The sequence below is a fragment of the Pseudophryne corroboree genome, chromosome 11 (genome assembly GCF_028390025.1).
Source record: "Pseudophryne corroboree isolate aPseCor3 chromosome 11, aPseCor3.hap2, whole genome shotgun sequence".
Classification (NCBI taxonomy): domain Eukaryota; kingdom Metazoa; phylum Chordata; class Amphibia; order Anura; family Myobatrachidae; genus Pseudophryne; species Pseudophryne corroboree.
The window spans coordinates 139,391,009-139,417,200 of NC_086454.1; the positions used below are offsets into that span (position 1 = coordinate 139,391,009).

Below are 26,192 nucleotides of genomic sequence, written 5' to 3' on the forward strand. Positions count from 1 at the left end.
TTCTATAAAATGCAAGCCCCTTTCTTACCTGCATAGACGATGGGAAAACAACGCAATGCTTGTCCGGATTTCCCTTCATCCCCAGAACAAATTATATAATGCAGGCCTGCCCAACCTGTGGCTCTCCAGCTGTTGTATAACTGCAAGTCTCATCATGCTTTGCCACAGTTTTGCTATTAGGGAAGCTAAAACTGTGGCAAGGCATGCTGGGATGTGTTTTACAACATCTGGAGAGCCACAGGTTGGCCAGGCCTGATATAGTGGGTACAAACCGCATTCCTTCAAATGACTGAATGAGATATCTTGCATTGTTTGGTCGTATGCTTGTTAACTAATACATACATATAATATATGATCTATGTCCAGTTTGGGCGTACACACGGTGCGATTTGCACAAAATCGTTAGATATCTAATCTGCCTACACGGCAGGCAGATGAGAAGATGTGAGGAACGACGCAAGGGAGTGTGCAGTAGTGTGTACACATCAGACGATGTGGACGGTTTGACGTTCAAATTTGGCTCAAAATAACAAATCGTCTAATTCATTATCTATTGTGTACAGGGTGGGAAAAAAAGAATGATTTAAAAAAACAAAAAAAAACAAACCTGTTTGTTTTTGTCTTTTTCTCTGACGTCCTAGTGGATGCTGGGACTCCGTCAGGACCATGGGGAATAGCGGCTCCGCAGGAGACAGGGCACAAAATTTAAAAGTTTGACCACTAGGTGGTGTGTACTGGCTCCTCCCCCTATGACCCTTTTCCAAGCCTCAGTTAGGTTTTTGTGCCCGTCCGAGCAGGGTGCAATCTAGGTGGCTCTCCTAAAGAGCTGCTTAGAAAAAGTTTGTTAGGTTTTTTATTTTCAGTGAGTCCTGCTGGCCACAGGCTCACTGCAACGAGGGACTTAGGGGAGAAGAAGTGAACTCACCTGCGTGCAGGATGGATTTGCTTCTTAGGCTACTGGACACTAGCTCCAGAGGGACGATCACAGGTACAGCCTGGATGGGTCACCGGAGCCGCGCCGCCGACCCCCTTGCAGATGCCGAATAGAGAAGAGGTCCAGAAACCGGCGGCAGAAGACGTCTCAGTCTTCATGAGGTAGTGCACAGCACTGCAGCTGTGCGCCATTGCTCTCCGCACACTTCACACCAGCGGTCACTGAGGGTGCAGGGCGCTGGGGGGGGCGCCCTGGGCAGCAATGTAATATACCTATTCTGGCTAAAATATATCACATATAGCCCCTGGGGCTATATGGATGTATTTAACCCCTGCCAGGTTCCAAAAAACCCGGGAGAAGAAGCCCGCCGAAAAGGGGGCGGGGCCTATTCTCCTCAGCACACAGCGCCATTTTCCTGCCCAGCTCCGCTGCGAGGAAGGCTCCCAGGACTCTCCCCTGCACTGCACTACAGAAACAGGGTAAAAACAGAGAGGGGGGGCACTTATTGGCGATATTTATAATATTTGAGCTGCTATAAAGGGAACACACTTATTAAGGTTGTCCCTATATATATTTATAGCGCTTGGGTGTGTGCTGGCAAACTCTCCCTCTGTCTCCCCAAAGGGCTAGTGGGGTCCTGTCTTCTATCAGAGCATTCCCTGTGTGTCTGCTGTGTGTCGGTACGTGTGTGTCGACATGTATGAGGACGATGTTGGCGTGGAGGCGGAGCAATTGCCTGTAATGGTGATGTCACCCCCTAGGGAGTCGACACCAGAATGGATGGCTTTGTTTATGGAATTACGGGATAGTGTCAGCACGCTACAAAAGTCGGTTGACGACATGAGACAGCCGGCAAACCAGTTAGTACCTGTCCAGGCGTCTCAGACACCGTCAAGGGCTGTAAAACGCCCTTTACCTCAGTCGGTCGACACAGACCCAGACACTGACACTGAATCCAGTGTCGACGGTGAAGAAACAAACGTATTTTCCAGTAGGGCCACACGTTATATGATCACGGCAATGAAGGAGGCTTTGCATATCTCTGATACTGCAAGTACCACAAAAAGGGGTATTATGTGGGGTTTGAAAAAACTACCGATAGTTTTTCCTGAATCAGAGGAACTGAATGAAGTGTGTGATGAAGCGTGGGTTACCCCAGATAGAAAACTGCTAATTTCAAAGAAGTTATTGGCATTATACCCTTTCCCGCCAGAGGTTAGGGCGCGCTGGGAAACACCTCCTAGGGTGGATAAGGCGCTCACACGCTTATCAAAGCAAGTGGCGTTACCGTCTCCTGATACGGCCGCCCTCAAGGATCCAGCTGATAGGAGGCTGGAGAATACATTAAAAAGTATATACACACATACGGGTGTTATACTGAGACCAGCAATCGCCTCAGCCTGGATGTGCAGTGCTGGCGTGGCTTGGTCGGAGTCACTGTCTGAAAATATTGATACCCTGGATAGGGACAGTATTTTACTGACTATAGAGCAGTTAAAGGATGCATTTCTTTATATGCGAGATGCACAGAGAGATATTTGCACTCTGGCATCAAGAGTAAGTGCGATGTCCATATCTGCCAGAAGAAGTTTATGGACGCGCCAGTGGTCAGGTGATGCGGATTCCAAACGACATATGGAACAGGTGGACCCCTGGATCCTGCAGGTAGTATCTCAGGGTTACAGGTTGGAATTCGAGAAGTTCCCTCCTCGCCGTTTCCTAAAGTCTGCTTTGCCAACGTCTCCCTCCGACAGGGCGACGGTATTGGAGGCCATTCACAAGCTGTATTCTCAGCAGGTGATAGTCAAGGTACCCCTCCTACAACAGGGACAGGGGTATTACTCCACGCTATTTGTGGTACCGAAGCTGGACGGCTCGGTAAGACCGATTCTAAATCTAAAATCTCTGAACCTGTACATACAAAAATTCAAGTTCAAGATGGAGTCACTCAGAGCAGTGATAACGAATCTGGAAGAAGGGGATTTTATGGTGTCCTTGGACATCAAGGATGCTTACCTTCATGTTCCAATTTGTCCTTCACACCAAGGGTACCTCAGGTTCGTGGTCCAAAACTGTCATTATCAGTTTCAGACGCTGCCGTTTGGATTGTCCACGGCACCCCGGGTCTTTACCAAGGTAATGGCCAAAATGATGATCCTTCTTTGAAGAGAAGGCGTCTTAATTATCCCTTAATTGGACGATCTCCTGATAAGGGCAAGATCCAGAGAACAGCTGGAGGTCGGAGTAGCACTAACCCAAGTAGTGCTCCAACAACACGGGTGGATTCTGAATTTTCCAAAATCCCAACTGATCCCGACGACACGTCTGTTGTTCCTAGGGATGATTCTGGACACTGTTCAGAAAAAGGTATTTCTTCCGGAGGAAAAAGCCAGGGAGTTATCCGATCTAGTCAGGAACCTCCTAAAACCAGGAAAAGTATCTGTGCATCAATGCACAAGAGTCCTGGGAAAAATGGTAGCTTCTTACGAAGCGATTCCATTCGGCAGATTCCATGCACGAACTTTTCAGTGGGATCTGCTGGACAAATGGTCCGGATCGCATCTGCAGATGCATCAGCGGATAAAATTGTCCACAAGGACAAGAGTGTCTCTGCTATGGTGGTTGCAGAGTGCTCATCTGTTAGAGGGCCGCAGATTCGGCATACAGAACTGGGTCCTAGTGACCACAGATGCCAGCCTGAGAGGCTGGGGAGCGGTCACACAGGGAAGAAACTTCCAGGGCGTGTGGTCAAGCCTGGAGACGTCTCTTCACATAAATATACTGGAGCTAAGAGCAATCTACAATGCTCTAAGCCTGGCAAAACCTCTGCTTCAGGGTCAGCCGGTGTTGATTCAGTCGGACAACATCACGGCAGTCGCCCACGTAAACAGACAGGGCGGCACAAGAAGCAGGAGGGCAATGGCAGAAGCTGCAAGGATTCTCCGCTGGGCAGAAAATCATGTGTTAGCACGGTCAGCTGTGTTCATCCCGGGAGTGGACAACTGGGAAGCAGACTTCCTCAGCAGACACGATCTGCACCCGGGAGAGTGGGGACTTCATCCAGAAGTCTTCCACATGATTGTGGTCCATTGGGAAAGACCAATGGTGGACATGATGGCGTCCCGCCTCAACAAAAAACTGGACAGGTATTGCGCCAGGTCAAGAGACCCTCAGGCAATAGCTGTAGACGCTCTGGTAACACCATGGGTGTACCAGTCAGTGTATGTGTTTCCTCCTCTGCCTCTCATACCAAAAGTACTGAGAATTATACGGCAAAGGGGAGTAAGAACGATACTCGTGGCTCCGGATTGGCCAAGAAGAACTTGGTACCCGGAACTTCAGGAGATGCTCACGGAAGATCCGTGGCCTCTACCTCTAAGACGGGACCTGCTTCAGCAGGGACCGTGTCTATTCCAAGACTTACCGCGGCTGCGTTTGACGGCATGGCGGTTGAACGCCGAATCCTAAGGGAAAAAGGCATTCCGGAAGAGGTCATCCCTACCCTGGTAAAAGCCAGGAAGGAGGTGACTGCACAACATTATCACCGCATTTGGAGACAATATGTTGCGTGGTGTGAGGCCAGGAAGGCCCCGACGGAGGAATTTCAACTGGGTCGATTCCTACATGTCCTGCAAACAGGATTGTCTATGGGCCTCAAATTAGGGTCCATTAAGGTTCAAATTTCGGCCCTGTCGATTTTCTTCCAGAAAGAATTGGCTTCAGTTCCTGAAGTCCAGACTTTTGTAAAAGGAGTACTACATATACAGCCCCCGGTTGTGCCCCCAGTGGCACCGTGGGATCTTAATGTAGTTTTGGATTTTCTCAAATCCCATTGGTTTGAGCCACTCAAATCGGTGGATTTGAAATATCTTACATGGAAAGTAACCATGCTACTGGCCCTGGCTTCAGCCAGGAGAGTGTCAGAATTGGCGGCTTTATCGTATAAAAGCCCATATCTGATTTTCCATTCGGACAGGGCAGAACTGCGGACGCGTCCTCACTTTCTGCCTAAGGTGGTTTCAGCGTTTCACCTGAACCAGCCTATTGTGGTGCCTGCGGCTACTAGCGATTTGGAGGATTCCAAGTTGCTGGACGTTGTCAGAGCATTGAAAATATATATTTCAAGGACGGCTGGAGTCAGAAAATCTGACTCGCTGTTTATACTGTATGCACCCAACAAGCTGGGTGCTCCTGCTTCTAAGCAGACGATTGCTCGTTGGATTTGTAGCACAATTCAACTTGCACATTCTGTGGCAGGCCTGCCACAGCCTAAATCTGTCAAGGCCCATTCCACAAGGAAGGTGGGCTCATCTTGGGCGGCTGCCCGAGGGGTCTCGGCATTACAACTCTGCCGAGCAGCTACGTGGTCAGGGGAGAACACGTTTGTAAAATTCTACAAATTTGATACCCTGGCTAAGGAGGACCTGGAGTTCTCTCATTCGGTGCTGCAGAGTCATCCGCACTCTCCCGCCCGTTTGGGAGCTTTGGTATAATCCCCATGGTCCTGACGGAGTCCCAGCATCCACTAGGACGTCAGAGAAAATAAGATTTTACTTACCGATAAATCTATTTCTCGTAGTCCGTAGTGGATGCTGGGCGCCCATCCCAAGTGCGGATTGTCTGCAATACTTGTACATAGTTATTGTTACAAAAAAATCGGGTTGTTATTGTTGTGAGCCGTCTGTTCAGAGGCTCCTACGTTTGTCATACTGTTAACTGGGTTCAGATCACAAGTTGTACGGTGTGATTGGTGTGGCTGGTATGAGTCTTACCCGGGATTCAAAATCCTTCCTTATTGTGTACGCTCGTCCGGGCACAGTATCCTAACTGAGGCTTGGAGGAGGGTCATGGGGGGAGGAGCCAGTACACACCACCTAGTGGTCAAACTTTTAAATTTTGTGCCCTGTCTCCTGCGGAGCCGCTATTCCCCATGGTCCTGACGGAGTCCCAGCATCCACTACGGACTACGAGAAATAGATTTATCGGTAAGTAAAATCTTATTTTTTATTTTATTTTTTATTTAAATCCTGATTAATTTTTTTACATTCTTTTATTGAATTTTAATAAAAAAACAAACTAATGAGGCGCTATCATATCGGAATAATTTTATATTATTTTTATTTCCGCAAAATCACATATATAGAAAAAACATACATACACACGGCCGGTGTTGATTTAAAACACAAAATTTCAATTTAAAACGCATATCAGAAATAAGTCACCATACAGCTGTTGCACAACCCCCATATATCTCAAATAGATATAATCAATGTTCGCGCAATTGGTAAATGAGCAACAGATGTAGGTGATTCTTAGACCATTATTACAGATAGTTAGATATCAATTTTCCAAAAAGAAACCCACGTTCACTATATACCCGCAGAAGTTAATTTGTTTAGTAGGTGGTGGTTACCATCTCCAAAATTTATTTATTCAGTAAGTGATCATTACCATCTTCATTCTGTCTTTATTTTTTACTGTATCAATCAACTAGCTATAATAACTATTATATTTTAATAAAAATATCAAGTAAACAAAAAGTAAAAACCATAATTAAAAGTTATTTTAAAATACTGAAACTTAAATATTAATTTAAATTACTTGAGTGTCACCATGAATCATAGCATGGCACAGCAAACTACACACATCACACAAACTGCAAAAGGAAAGAAACAGCAATGATGTTACGTTACAATAGTTGCTAATTTCATTGCCTGATTTGTAAATCTGAATTAAGCCTACACATTAGGTTTATTGAACACATGAAAAAAGGTATTTGACTGTGGGTATTTTTCTTTATATGTATATTGAATTCTTGAAACATGGCTGATAAAAATGTCCGTTATCAAAGTTAATTTTAACAATACTTTGAACACCTTGATTCTTTTTTTTTAAATTAAAAAATAAATAAATATTTTTTTCTTACGTCCTAGAGGATGCTGGGGACTCCGTAAGGACCATGGGGATAGGCGGGCTCCGCAGGAGACATGGGCACTAAGAAAGAACTTTAGGTATGGGTGTGCACTGGCTCCTCCCTCTATGCCCCTCCTCCAGACCTCGGTTTATTACTGTGCCCAGAGGAGACTGGGTGCATTACAGGGAGCTCTCCTGAGTTTCCTGGAAAGAAAGTATTTTGGTTAGGTTTTTTATTTTCAGGGAGCCTGCTGGCAACAGACTCCCTGCATCGAGGGACTGAGGGGAGAGAAACAGACCGACTTTAATGTTAGGCTCTGTTTCTTAGGCTACTGGACACAATTAGCTCCAGAGGGAATGGAACGCAGGTCTCACCCTCGCTGTTCGTCCCAGAGCCGCGCCGCCGTCCTCCTCGCAGAGCCGGAAGATAGAAGCCGGGTGAGTATGTGAAGAAAGAACACTTCAGAGGCGGCAGAAGACTTCAGATCTTCATAGAGGTAACGCTGTGCGCCATTGATCCCACACAGCGCACACACAGCAGTCACTGTAAGGGTGCAGGGCGCAGGGGGGGGGGCGCCCTGGGCAGCAATAAGGACCTCCAAATCTGGCAATAAGCATATATGCAGGCTGGGCACTCTATATAAGAGATCCCCCACCAGTTTTTTAATTTTTCAGCGGGACCGAAGCCCGCCACTGAGGGGGCGGAGCTTGTTCCTCAGCACTCGCCAGCGCCATTTTCTCCACAGCACAACGCTGAGAGGAAGCTCCCCGGACTCTCCCCTGCTTACCACGGTGAAAGAGGGTTTTAAAACAGGGGGGGGGGGGGCACATAGTTTGGCGCAAATAGATAATTACAACGCTACCTGGGTAAACATATAGTGTGTGTTTTCCTGGGTCATTAGCGCTGGGTGTGTGCTGGCATACTCTCTCTGTCTCTCCAAAGGGCCTTGTGGGGGAACTGTCTTCAGATAAGAGGTTTCCCTGAGTGTGTGGTGTGTCGGTACGCGTGTGTCGGCATGTCTGAGGTAGAAGGCTTTCCTAGTGAGGAGGTGGAGCAAATGTGGTGTCTCCGTCGGCAACACCGACACCTGACTGGGTGGATATGTGGAATGTTTTAAGTGCTAATGTGAATTTATTGCACAAAAGGTTGGACAAAGCTGAGTCCAGGAATTATGCAGAGTCAGGCCCTGCCTGCCCCTATGTCGCAGGGACCCTCGGGGTCTCAAAAGAGCCCACTATCCCAAATAGTAGACACTAATACCGACACGGATTTTGACTCCAGTGTCGACTACGATGATGCAAAGTTACAGCCAAAATTGGCTAAAAGTATTCAATATATGATTATTGAAATAAAGGATGTTTTACATATCACAGAGGAACCCCCTGTCCCTGACACGAGGGTACACATGTATAAGGAAAAGAAACCGGAGGTAACCTTTACCCCTTCTTATGAGCTGAACGAGTTATTTGAAAAGGCGTGGGAATCTCCAGACAAGAAACTGCAGATTCCCAAAAGGATTCTTATGGCGTATCCTTTCCCGGCTAAGGACAGGATGAGGTGGGAATCCTCCCCAAGGGTAGACAAAGCGTTGACACGCTTATCCAAAAAGGTAGCACTGCCATCCCAAGATACGACTACCCTCAGGGATCCTGCTGATCGCAAGCAGGAGGCTACCTTAAAGTCCATTTACACACACTCTGGTACCTTGCTCAGACCGGCGATAGCGTCGGCTTGGGTTTGTAGCGCTGTAGCAGCGTGGACAGATACCTTATCGGCGGAATTGGATACCCTGGATAAGGATACCATTTTATTGACCCTGGGTCATATTAAAGATGCTGTCTTATATATGAGGGATGCTCAAAGAGACATTGGCCTACTGGGTTCTAGAGTCAACGCTATGTCGATTTCTGCTAGACGAGTCCTATGGACCCGGCAATGGACCGGTGATGCCGACTCAGAGGCATATGGAGGTTTTACCTTACAAGGGTGAGGATTGTTTGGGGAAGGTCTCTCGGACCTGGTCTCCACAGCTACGGCAGGTAAATCAATTTTTCTTTATCATCCACTAGGGGTCACTGGAGTACTCTTGGGATATGGACGGGCGTAGCCGAACAAAGGCACTGAATATTTAAATTTAGGACTCTCCCCCCCTCCATATCCCCGAGTACCTCAGTGTACTCTCTGTGTTTTTTCGGTGCTCGCAGCACGAACATCGGCTTGTGGGAATGCCCACATTTGAGATTTTTTTTTTATTTTACTTTTTATTTTTAATTTTTACACTTCCCTTCCCAGTTTCTTGAAAAACATGGGTCCGGGAAAGTGCCGCTGCAAGGCAGCGCATGGCGTGTCGGTCCTCACAAAGAGCACCCTCACAGCCACAGGCGCTACAAGGCAGCGCATGGCGTGTCGGTCCTCACAAAGAGCACCCTCACAGCCACAGGCAGCCTCTGTCTCCTGCAAGCTGGACGGAGCTTACAGAAAGAAGCCCCGTCACAGCCAAGATGAGACAAAGAGCTGGAAGGAAGATGAGAAGCTGTACGGAGCTTACAGGAGAAGCCCCGTCACAGCCAAGATGATCTGAGCTGGACGGAGCTTACAGAAAGAAGCCCCGTCACAGCCAGGAGGAAAGCACCGTCAGAACGGAGCTTACAAGTGCGGCACAAGGTATAGTGGGGTGTCAGGGCGGTCAGCTCACGCTGCCGCCCTGCTGTGGGGGAAAGTGTGCTTTACTGTTTGCGCTGATTACAGGGGCCCCGCTGAACGAGCGCGCTATCTACAAACGGAGCGGCCGTACGTCACTCAGAGACGCCGGCCGCTCTCCCAACGATCACCGCCAGCAGCTACTCTAAGTACCCGCACAGCTCCGAGCGGCCGCACGTCATTCAGAGACGCCGGCCGCTCTCCCAACGATCACCGCCAGCAGCTAGATCACCGCCAGCAGCTACTCTAAGTACCCGCACAGCTCCAAGCGGCCGCACGTCATTCAGAGACGCCGGCCGCTCTCCCAACGATGAAGCAGCGCACAGCTCCGAGCGGCCGCACGTCACTCATAGACGCCGGCCGCTCTTCCAGCGCTCATTACCATCCGCTGCCCGCCGCTGATTACCACGGCCACTACTGTATGAGAGACGGAGCGGCCGCACATCAATCAGGCATGCCGCCCGCTCGTCCGGACCGTAACTCCCCGGCGCTATACAGCGCTTTCCTGCTTCAGCTAGGTCCCTGCACCCGGTTTTCATCTAGGTCCCTGCACTCGTTCCCGTCCGCTGCAGGTACATGGGAGCAGCGCAGCTGCAGGGGAGGGGGAGTAAATGCCATAGCAGCAGCACAAGACTGCATGGGTTAATAAAACATAGTTTTAACCAGATCATGACCTAAACTATGTTTCTATTTGTATGAATGGCAACCATTTTTAACATGCTTCCTGTTTTTCTGTAGGCTGCCATACAATGTAATAAGTGTTTTATTACTGGATTGTGATTATCACACTATAATAGGCTATTAAGCCTATATTACCTGTATAATAGGCTATTAAGCCTATATATATATATATATATATATATATATATATATTAAAAAGGTCCTGTGCTTTTCAGTGTATGGGGGCCATTTTTAATCATTACAGTTCTTCCAGTTTAGAATTCCAGAACATTCCGACATACACCTCTCCTCCACAAGGAGGCGCAGGGGTGTTAGTGGGAATTTTTGTTCAGGTTTCACATAATTCTAGAACATTCCTGCCCTACATCTCTAAGCCACTAGAGGCAAAGGGGTGTTAGTGGGAATTTGGTTCGGATTGCACACATGTGAACTGCTTTTCACATAAAGAATACTCTGGTTTCTCTTCAGATCTAATAAATCTTTCGCTGTTGCTAAGATGTCCGTAGAGAGAAATAACCATGAGTTTCATATAATTTTTTTTTGATGCCTGGCTACGGCTGGCTTTAATATGCTTTTCAGCAACAAAAATATATATATGACACAAAAGAACTTCAATAAGTCGTGCAAGTGTCTATCCGTTGCCTATTGTGGGTCGGTCTGCATAGCTAGTAAGGCTCTAGCGCAGACTAAAAATAACTTTAAAGATCCTATGTTAAGCATTGGCAATTCAAATTCAAAGAGCGGTAACATCGGAGACTCGAAGTACTCCGCCTGCTCTAACTAAAGTCTTTTCAAAGGGCCAATTCCCTTTGGGTACCAGGGTTAATGCACGATTCTATGTCAGATCTCACACAATAACTACGAGTGAGAAGGGTGCATTACACCAGCACTCATATAGTGCGGGGTTTTTGACAACATACATTGCTAAAAACCAGTGAGTCAAGGTCTCCATTTTTACACTTAGTAGACTTTGACCACTATTTAATCGTTTCCAAAAGGACGCCATCCGCCATTGGTAAGGGCGTCTGTGTCAATAACAATGAGCTTACTGTTAAAAGAAGCTGCAGAGTATATCTGTAAAGCTTCTTCTAACGACGGGTACTTCAATTATCACTTTTCATCGTCGCTAGTCCAGCACGACAAGGCCACACTTTGTTTGGTCCTAAATTTGATATTCAGCCATTACCGCATCCAGTATCAAAACGAAATACTTGTGCCGGCGTTTAATCCCTTTACACTTCAGTTTCAAGGCGGTAGTACAAAACACTCACGCCTTATAACGACAAGTCAGCAAGCCAGTGGTTTCATGACCTCTTTTCCAATTGTGGAAGCGCGTCTTTGCAATTTGCGGGGAGGTCTCCGCTATTCACAGATTCAAGGACAAGACTGCAGGTTTGGCAGGTTGCCATTTAGTCTCTGCTGGGTTTCAGCTGTCTTTAGAATACAGGCAGTAGTACACCAACAGAGTCAGGGTTGCTTATTCCCCTTTGTTTGGGGTAACAAAACCATACAGCTCCGTCGCAGTCTCAATCAGCAAGTCACTTACTGCAGTTTGAAAATAGATTGCTGCGGTTAGTTGTGGCATATTGGAGCCACAAAATTGCATACTTGCACTTGATCTTCACAATGCTTATTTACCCATTCCGGTTTGTTCATCACAGGTTCTAGCGTTTGCAAATCGCCACAACCATTAACCATTTCAGGTCTACCGGTTCTTATACTCGGGTTTTTACCAAAGTGATGTTGGACGATGATAGCTCATCTCACATAAGAACTCTGTCGCAACAGAGTTTCTCTATCTTACACGATCTGCTCATAAGAACTCTGTCTCAACAAAGTTCCTCTAACTTGCGCTACTAATGTATACTGCGGTGGCAGATCACGTTCAAAATAAGATTATAAATACGGTAAATCAAAGACATTTACCTACTACACCAGCAAGAACAAATGTACATCTAGTAATTAGTGCAAAGCACACTAGCGGTACATTGGTGTATTCACCTGTTAAGATAATAATACGTTTTCAAAGCGATTTAGTTCGCCGCCCTTAACTCGCAGTTCCCACAGAGGGACGAGGGTGTATATACTCTGGACGAGAGTCGCAGAGGTTCAGGAGTTGTAGTTAAAAAGATCAGCGACAGCGGTTCTAAAACACGACAGATTGCTGTTGATAAATGTCCTGGAACTCCGTGCATTTTACAATGCACTACATGCTTCGCTTTCAGTCTGACCAGGGGCAGTCAGACAACGCAACGGCAGTTGCATACACAACAAGAAGTCGCATGGCAATACGCCAGGTAACTCGAATCCTCAATGGCTCAGAAGGGATCATTCCGTGAGTGGACATCTGTTAGACAGATGATCTCACCCGTCAGGATTTGGATCCTGAAAACTGGACATTAATTCCAGAGGGGTTTCATATGTGAGTCCACAGAAGGGGGTTACCCTCAGATATACATGATGGCATCTCGCCACAATTACAAAAGCTCAGTATGTGTACAAAACAACAGATCACAAGGGCAGTGGCGGTGGAGTCTCTCACATTCATGTGGCATTCAGCATCGTGTAGCTGGCATCACCATTTTCAGCTGCTATCTCCGTTGCCAAAACGGATCATAAGACAGGTCGTCACAGTCATACTGGTGGTATCTCATGGGTTTCGGAGAAGTTTGCTTCTCGATTTTCCAAGGGATACTTGCATACGATCTTGACCGCTCATAATACGTCCAACCTGTTACAGCAGGGAACGGTCTTTTACCCATAGTTACCTATGTACCTATTACCTATGTACCGCAGATGCGGTTGACGGGGTGAGGGTTCAGACCGCCATCTTAAGAAATGGAGCATTACAGTATCGGTTACACCAACCATGTTACGAGCTAGTAAGCCGCTTAAGGCAGCTCATTATTACAAAATTTCGTGTGCTTACATAGGTGGTAAACCTCGGAAGTATCCGACATCATCCTTCAAGTTACCCGTATTCTGTTAAACGGGGTGGGATGGAAAACTGCGTTTATCTGCACTGAGGGTGCAGGTATCTGTATGGTAAACTTATTTTCAAAGACGTTTGCCTCTATTGCGTCTGTACACATCTTTCTACAAGGTGTAATCAAAGTTCAGACTCTATTTATCCCACCTACAGCGCCAGGTGGCTTGAGGTTGGGTTCAGATTACAGTTTTCATATTTTGAACCCTTACAACAAAGGGGGATTAAGTTTCTCATTTTGGAAAACATTTTTCTTCTAGCCTTGGCTTCGGCAAGGGTTTTGTTTTCATATTTGGGTGCCTTGTATTCCAAGCCACCGTATTTGAGTTTTCTCATGACAAAGCAGATCTTCGGACGAATTCCGCTTTCGTATTCTTCACATCAATATACCAATAGTGGTTCCTGTGTGGACAGCACATTCTAGAATTCTGAATGTGGTACACGCATTACGCGTTTATATATGTCCCGAACGTCTACAGTACGTGATATGAATACGTTGTTTGTTCTCTATGATACTGCCAACTGGGGTTAGCCAGTTTCTCAGCAGACATTATCCAGTGGGATAATAATAATGACTACAAGTCAGGCTTACTTTAAGGCTAAGTTACAATCGCCTACGTCAGTAATAGCTCATCCCACAGGTTCTGTGGGAATGTCAGACCCAGCGGGTCGTGGAGCGTCTACGACGCGGCTACATAGCCTTTAGTGCACCACGTTTGTGCACGTTTACACGTTATGAATGGTGGCGCCATCAGCATCTAGCTTTGGGCTGCCTACTGTTACAAGTATCAAACAGCTCTCCCGCCCACGAGGGAAGCTTTGGTACGTCCCAAGAGTACTCCAGTGACCCCTAGTGGATGATAAAGAAAATAGGATTTTGGTACTTACCAGGTAAATCCTTTTCTTTGAATCCATAGGGGGCACTGGACGCCCACCCAGAGCAGTTTTACCTGGGTTGTTTTAAGCTCAAGGGAGCTTAGGGTAACAAGTTTTACTTGATTGATATTAAGCTCAGAGGAGCTTATGGTAACACATTTTCACCGATTGGTTCAAATTATAAAGTTCTATCGGTTATGGTGTCAACTGTTTAGTTGACAGTAAGGTTATGGGTCAACATTGTTGTTGTCCGTTATGTTATGGTGTCAACTGTTTAGTTGACAGTAAGGTTATGGGTCAACATTGTTGTTGTCCGTTATGTTATAGGTATTCTCCATTGTCAACCTCTCTATATAGTTCCTGTTCGCTCAGTAAAAAACACTGAGAGAGTACACTGAGGTACTCGGGGATATGGAGGGGGGGAGAGTCCTAAATTTAAATATTCAGTGCCTTTGTTCGGCTACGCCCGTCCATATCCCAAGAGTACTCCAGTGCCCCCTATGGATTCAAAGAAAAGGATTTACCTGGTAAGTACCAAAATCCTATTTTTTGCCTTATATTCCCTCACAGCCTAAGAAAGCGCCACATTATCAAATGCAGTCCTTTCGGTCAAATAAAAACAAAACAAAAGAGTAAGGGCAGAGGAAAAAAGCTGCCATCCACAGCTAGTTCCCAGGAGCAGAAGTCCTCCCCGGTCTCTACAAAATCCACCGCATGACGCTGGGGCTCCGCTGAGGGAGTCCGCCCCAGTGGGGGCACGTCTTCGACTTTTCAACCACATCTGGGTTCACTCACAGGTGGATCCCTGGGCAATAGAAATTGTTTCCCAGGGTTACAAGCTGGAATTCGAAGAGGTGCCTCCTCGCCGGTTTTTCAAATCTGCCCTACCAGCTTCTCCCCCAGAAAGGGAGATAGTTTTAAATGCAATTCACAAATTGTGTCTTCAACAGGTGGTGGTCAAAGTTCCCCTGCTTCAACAAGGGAGGGGGTATTACTCAACCCTATTTGTAGTCCCGAAACCAGACGGTTCGGTCAGACCCATTTTAAATTTAAAATCCTAGAACCTATAATTGAAAAGGTTCAAGATGGAATCGCTCAGAGCGGTCATCGCCAGCCTAGAAGGGGGGGATTTTATGGTATCCCTGGACATAAAGGATGCATACCTTCATGTTCCCATATATCCACCTTATCAGGCGTACCTGAGATTTGCGGTACAGGATTGTCATTACCAATTTCAGACGTTGCCGTTTGGGCTTTCCACGGCCCGAAGGATTTTCACCAAGGTAATGGCGGAAATGATGGTGCTCCTGCGCAAGCAGGGTGTCACAATTATCCCGTACTTGGACGATCTCCTCATAAAAGCAAGATCACGAGAGCAGTTGTTGAACAGCGTGTCACTTTCACTGAAGGTGTTACAACAACACGGCTGGATTCTCAATATCCCGAAGTCACAGTTAGTATCTGCGACTCGTTTGACCTTCTTAGGCATGATTCTGGATACGGACCAGAAAAGGGTTTATCTTCCGATAGAAAAGGCCCAGGAACTCATGACTCTGGTCAGGGACCTATTGAAGCCAAAACAGGTGTCAGTGCGTCACTGCACTCGGGTCCTGGGGAAGATGGTGGCATCTTACGAGGCTATTCCCTTCGGCAGGTTCCATGCGAGGACCTTCCAATGGGACCTACTGGATAAGTGGTTCGGGTCACATCTACAGATTCATCAGTTGATCACCCTGTCCCCCAGGGCAAGGGTGTCTCTCCTGTGGTGGCTACAGAGTGCTCACCTTCTAGAGGGTCGCAGGTTCGCCAATCAGGACTGGATTCTGGTAACCACGGACGCGAGCCTCCGAGGTTGGGGAGCAGTCACACAGGGAAGAAACTTCCAAGGTCTTTGGTCAAGCCAGGAGACTTGTCTTCACATCAGCGTCCTGGAGCTGAGGGCCATATACAACGCCCTTCGTCAAGCAGAGACTTGGCTTCGCGAACTACCGGTTCTGATTCAGTCAAACAACATCACCGCAGTGGCTCATGTAAACTGCCAAGGCGGCACAAGGAGCAGAGTGGCAATGGCGGAAGCCACCAGGATTCTTCGCTGGGCGGAAAATCATGTAAGCGCACTGTCAGCAGTGTTCATTCCGGGAGTGGACAACTGGGAAGCAGACTTCCTCGGCAGACACGATCTACATCCAGGAGAGTGGGGACTTCATCAGGTAGTCTTCGCACAGATTGCAAGTCAGTGGGGACTGCCCCAGATAGACATGATGGCGTCCCACCTCAACAAAAAACTACAGAGATATTGCGCCAGGTCAAGAAACCCTCAGGCGGTGGCAGTAGACGCCCTTGTGACACCATGGGTATTCCAGTCGGTCTATGTGTTTCCTGTTCTTCCTCTCATCCCCAAGGTGTTGAGAATAATAAGAAAAAGAGGAGTACAGACAATTCTCATTGTTCCGGATTGGCCACGAAGGGCCTGGTATCCGGATCTGCAGGAAATGCTCACAGAAGATCCGTGGCCTCTTCCTCTAAGACAGGACCTGTTACAACAGGGGCCCTGTCTGTTCCAAGACTTACCGCTGCTGCGTTTGACGGCATGGCGGTTGAACGCCGGATCCTAGCGGAAAAGGACATTCCGGATGAGGTCATTCCTACTCCGATAAAGGCTAGGACGGACGTGACAGCAAAACATTATCACCGTATATGGCGGAAGTATGTTTCTTGGTGTGAGGCCAGGAATGCTCCTACGGAAGAATTCCATCTGGGCCGTTTCCTTCACTTCCTACAGACTGGAGTGAATTTGGGCCTAAAATTAGGCTCCATAAAGGTACAGATTTCGGCCCTATCTATTTTCTTTCAGAAGGAATTGGCTTCTCTCCCAGAAGTACAGACTTTTGTGAAGGGAGTGCTGCATTTTCAGCCTCCTTTTGTACCTCCAGTGGCACCTTGGGACCTGAACGTGGTGTTGAGTTTCCTTAAGTCACACTGGTTTGAACCACTTCAAACGGTGGAGTTAAAATATCCTTGGAAAGTGGTCATGTTGTTAGCCTTGGCTTCGGCTAGGCGAGTGTCGGAGTTGGCGGCTTTGTCTCATAAAAGCCCCTATTTAGTTTTCCATATGGATAGAGCGGAATTGCGGACCCGTCCTCAATTCTTGCCAAAGGTGGTTTCGTCTTTTCATATGAACCAACCTATTGTGGTGCCTGTGGCTACGCGAGACTTGGAGGATTCAGAGTCCCTTGATGTGGTCAGGGCTTTGAAAATTTACGTGGCCAGAACGGCTAGGGTCAGGAAAACAGAAGCACTGTTTATCCTGTATGCAGCCGACAAGGTTGGCGCTCCTGCTTCCAAGCAGACTATTGCTTGCTGGATCTGTAACACGATTCAGGAAGCTCATTCTACGGCTGGATTGCCGTTACCAAAATCAATAAAGGCCCATTCCACCAGGAAAGTGGGCTCTTCTTGGGCGGCTGCCCGAGGGCCTCGGCATTACAGCTGTGCCGTGCTGCTACTTGGTCGGGTTCAAACACTTTTGCAAAGTTCTACAAGTTTGATACCCTGGCTGAGGAGGACCTTGTGTTTGCTCAATCGGTGCTGCAGAGTCATCCGCACTCTCCCGCCCGTTTGGGAGCTTTGGTATAATCCCCATGGTCCTTACGAAGTCCCCAGCATCCTCTAGGACGTAAGAGAAAATAAGATTTTAAACCTACCGGTAAATCTTTTTCTCCTAGTCCGTAGAGGATGCTGGGCGCCCGTCCTAAGTGCGGACTATTTCTGCAAGACTTGTATATAGGTTTTGCTTACATAAGGGTTATGTTACAGTGTTCCTCAGTCTCGGACTGATGCTGTGTTGTTTCGTACTGTTAACTGGTTGGTATATCCCAATTTATATGGTGTGGGCTGGTATGAATCTTGCCCTTAGATTAACTAAAATCCTTTCCTCGTACTGTCCGTCTCCTCTGGGCACAGTTTCTCTAACTGAGGTCTGGAGGAGGGGCATAGAGGGAGGAGCCAGTGCACACCCATACCTAAAGTTCTTTCTTAGTGCCCATGTCTCCTGCGGAGCCCGTCTATCCCCATGGTCCTTACGGAGTCCCCAGCATCGTCTACGGACTAGGAGAAAAAGATTTACCGGTAGGTTTAAAATCTTCTTTTTTTTAATTTTATTTTTATTTATTTTTTATAAACAAGTTATTTTAAATCCGCACACCCTGATTATGTACCCAGCTTTAGTCATGGTCATTGATAGCAATAATGCTAACTGAATTGCTGAACTATTAGGGGCAGATTCAATTCATTGCACATTGATGTAAGCATCCAAGGTGCAATGCATTGAATCTGCCCCTAGTGGTTTTCAAGCAGGAAGTTTGATCCCCACAGAGCTTTTGGGAGAAGAATGCATTGTGGAAAGTGCCTATACCCTCTACTTCATTGTTCATATAGTTTCGGATGAATCAAAGAGCATCTGTACAGGGTGTAATACTTTTTATTTCCAGCTAATTTTTCTTTCCTTTCTATTCAAACAGAAATAACCTTAAGAACTCACTCACACGGAAATATTTTTCCTGTTTTGTGTTCCATTGTATAAAGCTCATGCAGATCAGATAGGGAAACATTTCAGAATGCATAAATACACTTAAAAGCTATTTAAAGCTGCATTGCCCAATACTCGATCACTCTTACAGAACCTCTCTCAACAGAACTGGCAAATATACTTCCGTTGACTTTAAAATTGTATCTGAGGGGAGAGGTGCTGTGAGAGGAGGACCAAACACACACAGCCAGTCGCGAATACACACACGTTCTAATACACTACAAAAATGATCTCTGTAACGGTTGCTATTTTATGTTGCAGCTATTTCAGGCTCTGTCAGATATATGTATAATTTTTTTACAACAGGATTTTTTTTGGGGGGAGGGGATCTATTCCTTTAAAAGAGTGTTTCCTATGTACACCCTGTCCTATATCTGCCAGTGGCCTATTTTGGAACAATGGAATAGGTTCTCTGGGGATGTGTTAATGTTGTATGGTGTATGAATAATTTATTTTCGGAAGCAATAAAATGACTAATGCCTTTGTGCTCAAGTTCCTTAATTGATTTGGTTTATTAAATGAAAATTGACACTTTGTTGTGCCTTTTTATGTCCATTTAATTTTAAAGAGAAAGTACAAGTTGCATGCATGAGTTATTTCCATTGCCTTATACAATTCTGAATTTTATATCCTGCATAACCTGTGAAAAAATGTGCATTTTGCATAATAGTTATACGTACATTATTCAGGTTGAGTCTCCCATATCCAAATTGAAGGAATATTCTGAAATGCAGAATTTGTTGAGAATGATAGATAGTGACACCTTTGCTTTGTGATGTTTTTTATGTAACAACTCTGTTTAATGATGAAACACATAATTGCCTTTAGACTGTATAACGAGTATATGAAACATACATTTCCTGTATAGATGGAAACTTTGTTTCATGCACACATTTATTACAAATTATATAAAAAATTACCTTCAGGGTGTCTATATAAGGTGTACAGTATATGAAACCTAAATGCATTCTTTGTTGAGACTTGTGTACCATCCCCAAGGTGTCTCATTATGGTATTCCCAAATATGTCAAAATTAGACATCCAAAATACATCTGGTCCCAAGCATTTTGGGTATGGGAGAATCCACCTGTAATTAGGAAACACATTGCCTGCTCATTTTATTTTTTAAATTATATATTTTTGCTTTAAAAAATTTGGGCTCCTTACAAAAAAGTAAAATTCATGTAAACACTACAGTATACTGTTTTGTCAGAAATGGCATCTGAAAAAGAAATAAAATAATTAAGAGTTGTTCATTGCACACTGCAATATTGCCATCAGTTTATTTCTAGAACTGAATCTAATCAATAATTAGGCTACCATATAGCCAACAATGTATGATGTAAACTTATTCCATCATCCATCTGGGGGATGCTCCATTACTCTTGGTCCTAGGCATATGATCATTGTAGTCTGGCATTAAAACTGTTAACTGCTGACTCCCTCCCCTACATAACCCCTCCTACTTCCGGCAACCCCTCTGTCTTGTTTCATTGCTTTGGAGCAAGGGACAATGTTAGAAGCATAGCTTTTTATTTCAGTTTTATTTAAGTTTATTTTCATCTTAAAGTCTGGTGCTTAGCCCCTGGTTCCAGACGGCAAGCACTAACAGAGTGGGGATAGATAAAGTAGAGGCTGGAGCCTGAGACCCCACTCTCCTAGCCTCTGCAGAAGTCACCAAACTGTGACTGTGATAAGGAAGGCACAGTTGTGCAGCATATCCCCCTTTAAGTGCTATACTGCAGGCTACCGGAAGCTGCGGCCAGGTCCGTTTGGTACTGTGCATGCACCCTCCCTCTGTTCTCCCCAAAAACACCGGTAGCTGCAGTTTTCCAACCCCAGCGACTGGTGAGGTGGCTGATGTTGAAGGCTGTCGCTTACTTTAAGTGACGGGGATGGGAGGGTACTCATATCTGTCGGGGGCACTCTTCCCCCTCTATTAAGGGATAACTGCAGCCAGTCTGGTTTGGCACAGAACACCAGAATGCCCTTATAACTGAGGCACCCGATCCAGGCAGCTCAACCGCAGCACATTGGGCCAGCTCTTCCGGGTGCTGCGTTAGACCTAGCCGCCATACGGAGCTAGTGGGGCGTATGGCGCCAAGTTAGGTTCCACCCAAAACAAGGCTAGTGTTTAGTACTTGGTGTTTGGTGCTGTTTTAAGCCCTGCTTCCAACACTTTAAATGTGGAACTCTGAGTAGCACACTGTGACTCTGCTGCTTCCGGGATCGGTAGGGAGCACAGATAAGCAGGGCTGGAATTTGTTACTGTTGTACTAAACCTAGCATGTTTATAGTTGCTGCTTATTATATAACATATACTGCTGGATGTTATAAAGCAACATAACACTGCACTTTTTCCCTGTTAGGGACTTAGGCAGTCCCCCCCCCTCACTCACACACACACACACACACACACACACACACACACACACACACACACACACACACACACACACACACACACACACACACACACACTGGTTGTGAAAACATTAATGTGTGTGTTATGAATTTAAATGGGTGTATACTACAGAACAGACAGGGTTGCCTGATTGGGCCAAGTCTATGGCGAACGACATTGCTGATTTTCATCATTCTCAGGCTGGTGTTATACCCTGCGCTCAGTTGCAGCCTATAGTCATCTTGGGCCTGTAATTTGGGAAGATTCCTTGCAGGGATGGCCACATTTTTAAATCAGATGGTGGCATCTGTGGGGGCCTCAGACACTAAGAAACTGACTGTTCAATCTTGTATTGATTTTTCTTTGGAGGATTTGGAATCTGCCGCTTCATCACAGGAGGAAGGGGAAATAAATCCTTATTGGGAAGGTACTTCTGCTTGGGTGGGGGATCCCCAACCCAGTTCTGGAGTACCTCTTTTAACTGAAGCAGTCCATCAGATTCTGTAATTATAAGATTTGATTCTACTGTTCCAGAGACCAATTCAGATTCTTTTTTCAAGCACAAGAAGTCTGTTTTTCCAGCCTTTTTCTCATTTTTGGGAGGCATTGAAAGAAACCTAGCTCAAAGATCTTTTATCTTTTTTTTTTTTCACTGAGGATGACGCAAAGCTTTGGGAAGGTGGATGCTTCTATCACTAACTTATAATCGTAACGGTTAATACTATGGTTGCCTGTTTCTCTTAAAGATCCATCAGAGCGAATCCGTTTTAAAATCTCCTCTCTCTCTCTCTCTCTCTGGTCTCTGCAGCCTATATTGGCTAGCGCCTAGGTAGTAAAGGCTGTCCTGGATGGCTCAGGTGGTTGAGGGATTCCAGTCAAGGGCTCCATCTGAGGCTATTTCCTCAGCTGACCGAATCACGCAGGGTTTGGTCTACGATGCCATCCAGGTGCAGTGTCTTATTTCAGCCAGATGTTCTTTATGGCTTCGAGCATGGAATGCTGACCCTGCTTCGAAACAAACTTTGGCAGCAGTTCTATTTGCAGGCGATTTCCTGTTCTCACAATTATTTCCCAGGCTATGGGAGCCCTTACATTCCAGTCTCTGCTCCCAAAACCAAATCTCCCAGGTTCTGTCTTTAGGTCAGAAGGGAGAGTAAACTTTCAGGCCTTCAGAGGCACTTCAAGAGATTCCCATTGAGGGACATTTGGGGGACGGGTTACCCACTATCCTGCGGTTAAGGCACCAGTCAAAGATTCTGCATGATGCTTTGGGGGCACCGGTCCACGTTCAGGTGGTGGGGGCCAGTTTACTCAAGTCTCAGGAGGTCTGGATTTAATCTAGTGTGAACCATTGGGTTAGCGTGTGTATCCAGAATTTACATTTTAGATCTGGAGGGTCCAGTCCCAGACCATTTCTTTGTTGCCCCTCTTCCTCAGTGTAGAAGGACCATCATTCAGGCAGTCTTTACTCCTTTTAGATTCTGAGGTAAATATTCTAGTTCCAGTAGACAAACAGGGCCGGGGATTTTATTAAAATCATTACTTGATGGACAAACTGGACGTCCAATTCTCAGTCTAAAGTGGTTGAACCCTTCCCTTCACCTTGAAAAGTTCAAGATGGAGTCCGTACAACCAGTCTTCCATGGAGTCTCCATGGAAAAGGGAGAATATCTGACTTCCTTGTGCATCGAGGATGCCTATCTACGTATCTTCATCTACTGAGATTTGCCGTGGGTCAAGGCTCTGTCAGTTACTCTGTTGCAGCAACATCTTCAATTGACGTTGGACACACTCCAGAAATTCACAAAGAATGGAGTTTTTGGGTCTCCTTTTCAACACTGTCAAAGTGGTTTTTCTCCCACAAGGGAAGGTACACGATATCCAGTACGGAGTGAAAACTCTTGTTGCTTTTGTAAGTGTCTAGTCTCAGGGCTATGCAGCTGCTGGGAAAGATGGTGGCATCCTTCGAGACAGTCCAGTTCTCCAGATTTCATGCCAGGCAGCTGCAAAACCAACTGCTACATTGTTTGTCAAAAAAAGATGTTTGACTGGACAGGCAATCGCTGGACTGATGATTGTTGCCACAGATGTCAGCTTAACAGGCTGTGGCATGGTAGTGCAGAACAAGCATCTGCAAGGGCAGTAGTCTGCTCAGGAATCCACACTTCCAATCAACATTCTCGAGCGGAGGGTGATTTGTTTGCCCTTGGTGCAGGCCCAGTCCTTTCTGCTAGTCCTACCGGTGCAGATCCAGGCGGACAATGCCACGACAGTGGCTTATATCAAACAATGTGGCACACACAGTTGGCGTATAATGCAAGAAATTTCGCACATCCTCAGGTGGGCAGAAGTTTAGATACCAGCAGTGGACAATTGGCATCCATCGGGAAGCTCAACCAGTTATTCTCATTGCACCATACTGGCTGCACTGTCAGTGGTTCACACATTCTACAGGAGGATCCACTCCACCTTCCTCTATGTCCAGATCTGCTTCATTAAGGTCCATGTCTACACCCTGATTTGCATCAGTTGGCTTTGACGTATTGGTTCTTGAAACCAATATCCTGAGTGTTAAATGGTTTTTACAATCCTGTTGTTGAGATCATGATCCAGGTCCGGAAACCAGTTTTAAGCATAAAACAATCATTTTTTCCGAAGGAAGTAACTCAATTTCATATGAACCAGGACATTGTCCTTGAAGTATTTACGCAGGCTTCAAACCTCCTGAGGTTTGTTAATCCTCTGCACTTTTGGAAGAGGTTCGTGCTTTACGCATTTATCTGGCTCGTATGGTTTCTCTACGACAGATTCTTTGGTGTTAATGGATGTACCAAAATTAGATTGGCCAGCCTTGAAGGCATCTATCGCTAGGTGGGTCACTTAGCCCATTCGTCAGGCATATGTATCATCAAATGTGACTGTTCCAGACACCATATGGGCCCACTTAACTCGTGCGGTTGGGACATCTTGGGCTGTGCAGCACTGTGCATCTGTGGAGCAGTTGTGCAGAGCAGCAACCTAGTCATCCATACACACCTTCACCAAATTCCACTTCCATATGTTTTCACAGTGTTGGACGTAAGATTCTGCGAGCAGCTGGTTCAGATGCTCCCCTTCCCTGATTAGCTTGGTTCGGGAAATCCCAGAGTAATTGAGCGTCCTCCCAGATGGATGATGGAGGAAATTGGATTTTTTTTTTTTTACTCATCGTAAAATCCTATTAGTCGAAGTCCATCTGTGGGTCACTGAGCTCCCTTCCTGTTTTTGTCTTTCTTTTTTTTTTTTTTAGTACCAGTTTTGTATATTATCATTGTAGATTGTCGGTCTAATTTAATCATAGTTCTTTTCATTCTTCCTTCAGGTGGCTCTGCTAAGTGTATACTAAGAGGTTGCTGGAAGTGGGAGGGATTATGTAGGGGAGGGATCCAGCAGTTTAGTGCCAGACACCAATGGTCATATACATATAACCCAGAGTAATGGAGTGTCTTCCAGATGGACTTCGAGGAAGGGATTTTACAGTAAGCCAAAAATCCCAAATTTTTATATTTTTTCACCTATGTTCAAGTTAAAAAAAAAAAAAAAAAAAGTGCCAAGCATTCACTGTCCCATTTATTTGTGCGCAGTAAATACAGCTTTGTACCACTTTGCGAGAAATCATCATGTTAACTCACTGTCAACAAATCTGTATATACATTACCCATGCATCCTTATAATGGGTGACTAGATGCATCGTTTATGGTTTGTCCACACTAACAGCTGTTAATGTGATATTCAGTCATAGCTTGTTTCCTATAGTCCTGTTCCCACCATTGTTCTGAATTAATGCCACTAAACTATAGAACACAGCCCAAGTTATTTTATTATGAGATAATGCAGGCTTGTCCAATGCGCGCATTTATCTTCATGCATTTTACCAGAGTACTGTATGTTGGTATTTTAGGATGCATATATATCTAACAGTTTCTAAGAACATGGAACATAAAATGAGTTATCCAATTTGAAGTCCTATCTGTGCTCACACATCCATAAACCAACAAGGTACACACAACAGCTGCGAATCGGAGAGCACCATCTGTGCTATAGTATGCATCTGTAATAAAAATCTGTTGTACTGAAGCACAAGGATGCTGCAAATTACCAAACCGAAAGAAACCATTGTGTCATTTCTGCATCTTCTATTTTTTTATTTTTTTTATATACGTACATTTCTTACTTTTGACTTCATATCACAATTATTAGTATTTTCTGCAGCAGCATAAGAATAAATGTAGAATTAAATTCCAACCCATACCCACTAGCTCTGGCAATCACACAGACTTTCCATATGGCTGCAAGTGTGGTCTTATTTAAAGGAAGATTGTGGAAGTAACCTGTGAAGACAGTCATAGAAGAGTATTGAACATTGAGGGTTACTTAAACGTTGCATGTAGGTACGATCTGAGCGAAGCCATAGTGACCAGTCAGGTTTTTGCTTTCATTTCCTATTTTAAAACAGCCATTTGAAAGCGAATTGCAGACTCCTTTCAGGATAGTGGCTACGGTATATACCAAGCAATATGATTAATGAAAAGTAGTGTTCATTCTAGCAACCTACATCTGTCACAAACCATGCAGTTCTTCTTTCCTGCCTGGGGTGTCACTCCTGGCTTTGGTGCTTCTAACACACTCTGGTCTGTATCTCAGTGCTGAAATACAGACCAGTGTGTGCTAGAAGCACCAGAGCTGAGTGACTACCCAGACAGGAAAGAGGAACTGCATGGGTTGTGATAGGTGTAGGGTGCTAGAATGAACACTAAAAGCCATCCTAGTGACCCACCTGCTAATTCTTAGAACAGGTTGGAAACATTGTGATGATCCTGTCTTCTCAGAAGACATCAATTATTCAGTTTTATATGCTAATCTGCACTATTTATGGGATAATTGAGTGTGCCTGCAACATCTTCCATGTTAATGTATTTGTAGAACTGGAATTTGAAGAATATTCTGTTTCCCTGTCAGATTGCATGTTCAGAAACCATCATACAGTGAAAAGAAATTGACTACTGCTACAGCAAAACGAACATGGAGAATTGTTAAATTTTTCTCTTTATAAGCGTAGTATTTTTTTAC

General features: G+C 45.5%; 1 protein-coding gene and 1 non-coding gene across 8 annotated transcripts in view; both read left to right on the forward strand.

Moving 5' to 3' along the window:
* The window catches only part of DPF2 (double PHD fingers 2), a 95,546-nt gene that overhangs the window by 54,600 nt on the left and 14,754 nt on the right, over window positions 1-26,192 (forward strand). The window lies entirely within an intron of this gene.
* Window positions 10,678-10,793, forward strand: LOC134971090 (U5 spliceosomal RNA). Its single transcript, XR_010190226.1, has one exon. It is a non-coding gene; the product is annotated as a U5 spliceosomal RNA (small nuclear RNA).